This window comes from Nymphaea colorata, chromosome 1 (assembly GCF_008831285.2).
Source record: "Nymphaea colorata isolate Beijing-Zhang1983 chromosome 1, ASM883128v2, whole genome shotgun sequence".
Lineage (NCBI taxonomy): Eukaryota > Viridiplantae > Streptophyta > Magnoliopsida > Nymphaeales > Nymphaeaceae > Nymphaea > Nymphaea colorata.
The window spans coordinates 5,052,495-5,056,221 of record NC_045138.2 but is presented as its reverse complement, the minus strand read 5'-3'; the positions used below and the strand labels follow the sequence as shown (position 1 = coordinate 5,056,221).

At 36.8% G+C, this 3,727-nt stretch overlaps 1 pseudogene; it reads left to right on the top strand.

Moving 5' to 3' along the window:
- The first annotated feature begins 1,088 nt into the window (after nucleotides 1–1,088).
- LOC116245707 (xylan O-acetyltransferase 1-like) lies at nucleotides 1,089–3,502 on the top strand (annotated as a pseudogene).
- Nucleotides 3,503–3,727: the final 225 nt, after the last annotated feature.

The window sequence follows — 3,727 nt, the reverse complement described above, 5'->3', positions numbered from 1 at the left end:
TTAATTTGATTACCAATAATCCACAATCATCTGGCAGTTATAGAAAATTAAAGCAAGAATACCAGATTTGAAACGAAGGTCATCTTGTTGTTTCTTCAACAATTTCAGATTTCTAATGAACCTCTCAGTAGCATTCCAAACCAGAAATTTGTCAAAAGCTATTAATAGGGATGTACAAGGAGCAAGCCGAGCTAGAGCTGGACCAGCTCAAACTCGACTCAACTCATATATAGCTCAACTTGAGCTTGACTTGCTTAACTGAGTTCAAGCTTGAGCTCAATTTGTTTAAGCTCGTGTTTCTTAATATATATTTATGTTAAAATTTTCACATTTTTCTTTTAAGCCATTTTATGTTTTTGAAATTACACAAATAAGTATTAGTGTTAAACAAGTTTAATTGGGTCGAGTTTATCGAACTCGAACTCGACTCATTTACAAACTTGAGTTATCATTTAAGCTCGAACTCGACTCATTTAACATACAAGTGGAGCTCAAGTCAAGCTTAACTGAGCCAGTTCGAACGGAGCCCGAGTTGGCTCAACTTGAGGAACATTCCTAGCTGTTCCTTTTTATTGTTTATTGTTCATGGTGAGACCACTCAAGGGTAGTCGACCTGCCCCAACTTTTTTAACTTCCTTAACTTCTGGTACCCATTTGTGTAGTTGCTTATGCATGTTCATGATGATTACAAGACACAAATAAAGAAGCCAACTTTCGTACAGCAGATTATTTTAAACTTCTAAACGACATAATATTTGAAAATATAGTGTTATTATACATAAAAGGTAAACTACTCACTTCTGTCATTTTTTTTGTAGTTTTAATATATATATATATATATATTAGCCGAACAAGACGATAATAAGAAATATAAATATCATTATGGAAGAAGTTGATAGTTGAAATAATGATATTGTCAACTCGACAAAGGGCTACCATTTTTGACCGAACCAACTATGCTATGCTCCTTAAAAAGAAACTCAAGCAATTGATTTTTTCTTTTTTTTCATATTAGATCCTCAAACGGAGTTTATGGACTCGTATGGTTACTAATTTGTACCTATTTTTACATTTGTATTGGAATTATAATGGGGGTATGAATGATCGTGTAGCTAGAAAACGATGAATGGGTGCTGAGAATGCGGGTCCCTTGGTCATTATTCAAGCTCCAATGGATGGGTCAGGATAATTTTCAAACTAATTAACTTACATCGGCGTTAACATCTCTAACTTTTGAATGATTCAATTACTTCCCTCACTGAATGCAAGGTACTGTTGGCATTCAATTAGAAGAAAGACCTACTTCGTAGTCAAAGAGTCAGTAGAGGTCGCCGTAAACGATTTAATGCTGAAAAGGATTCTCTGAACTAAGTTGCTTTGGCACTATTCAGTACATTATTGGGCATAGCTCGTTATTATATATATGTGTTACCTGATCATTACGTCACTGATCTTGGTATCCAGGAATATAACGCAACGGTGGAGTTCTATTGGCCGCCTTTCTTGGTGGAATCCAACTCCGGCCACCCAAAGATGCACAGCAGATTATAATGCCTGAATCGATCGCCAAACACGCGGAAAATTGGAGGGGAGTTGACGTTTTGATCTTCAATACATATATCTGGTGGATGAACACATTCAAGATGAAAGTTTTGTAAGTTATTATGCTTTTGGATTGAAGTTCATAAGGAAGGGAATTGCTGGGGGTGACTCATATTCGTTTCCTCTTACTGATCTCTCTCTCGCCGGAACCGGCCGAGAATGGCTCCACGGAATATGACGAGATCGAGAGGCCGGTGTCGTATGAAAGGGTGCTGAAGATTTGGTCAAAGTGGAGCGAAGAACCAAAGTCTTCTTTTGCAGCATGTCTCCTCTCCATGGAACTCTCTTTTTCTTTTTTTTACCATATATAATGTGAGAGTTGGTACTGTCCGAGACCTACCAAATAAAGTTTTAGAAAATATTTTTACATGGGCCACTAACGATGTCAATTTGAATCAGATATTCGATTGAATATAGAAAAAGTTTAATATTTGATTAAGAAATCGGATCAGATTGGAATCAGATTTAATAAATGGCATTCGATCTGGTTCGGATTTGGATATATATATAAATATCCAATCAGATATGGACATGAATTTGGATCGGATTCATTTTTAGACAACTATCTTGTATCTCATGCTATTATATTTTGAAAATTGATAAAATCCATTTCAAAATTGGGATTCGGATTTGAATATGAATATAAAAATCAGATTCCTATTCGGATTTGGATTCAGATATGACTTTTCTTTATTCGTATCCGAATCTGAATTTGAATCCGAATATATGAATATCCAAAATAGCATATATAATTAAGGATATATCGGATTTAAATCCGATTCATTGACATCCTTAGGGGCTTTTTTTTATAAGGCATAAAATACACACACATATATATATATATATATATATAGTTTCAAAAGGCCATAGGGATGACACCATGTTCCAAACAAATTTTGAAAAGTTTTTTATGAAAAGCTAAGGTTTCTAATGAGTTTTCAAAATTTGTTTATTTGTTTGGGTGGTACACCCAGAATCTAGTTTTATATGAACTTTTACCTAATGGGGATCGGCTTTTCTACTCTAGTTTAGAAAATTAGGTTATGAGCATGTAAATATTCCAAAAAACCTGGTTTTGAAGTGTCATGTAAATTCTCTCTAACATATAACATCTTATTTTTCAAAAATTTTAAGGGGGCTCCTTTGCTTTGCCCCTGTAAGCACTTCTCTGATTTATTATTGTAAGACTTAAGTTGCAAATTAAAACTACTTGTTTCAGTGTTGCTAAACCAAATGAAATATGCTAAAAAGTGTTGGAGGCCTAAGCGCTCATTTTTCTACTCCCAATGGTTTCATAAATTTGTTTTAAAGAATGAAGCGGACTCATAAAATATTGTATTACAATGTTTTACAAAAATACACTAACTTTAGAACAAATTGTAACAAACTGTTTTTGTCACCAAAATGTAACATATTCTTGAAAACTAATTTGTAAAGAAGTTTGGTTCGTTAGAGGGGCACGGCTAGCATTGCCGGCAACTTTTCCCGTTAATAATAATGTTGGATGTTGTAGGAGCATGGACTGGCTCAACCTGAACGGATCAAGTGCGTACTGGAGACCACGCCGATCCCGAAGAACATCTCACATTTGGAGGTGGGAACGGACCAGCGACTCTTAGTGGTGGCGAAGAACGTGACCTTCTCAATGAAGGTTCCAGTGTTCTTCGTGAACCTGATGACCCTGTCCAAGTACCGGAAAGACGCACATACATCCATTTACACGATCCGACAAGCCAAGCTTCTGAACCCTGAGTAGAAGGCCGACCCTGAGACTTACGCCGACTGTATCCATTGGTGCTTACACGGGCTGCCCGACACTTGGAATGAGTTCTTGAACGAGTTTTTTTTCCCCTTATTTTTTAGTGTAATATGGTTTGTCTCCTTTAGCCTGCTAAAGTAAAAGGCAGGTAACAAGCAAGGGCTGTCTTTATTTTCTCTGTATCCCTCTTCCCTCTTCTCATGGTCACAGTGGGTACACGGCTTCTACTCACGACAGATAGAGGTAACAAGAGAGAGAGAGAGAGATTTTACCGCAAGGAAATTTTACGGCGGTAAGAAGAAGAGAAGACCTTGCTGAAGCTGCTCCTCAGACGTCGGTTGACTCCAAGGCTCCGCCGACCAGATG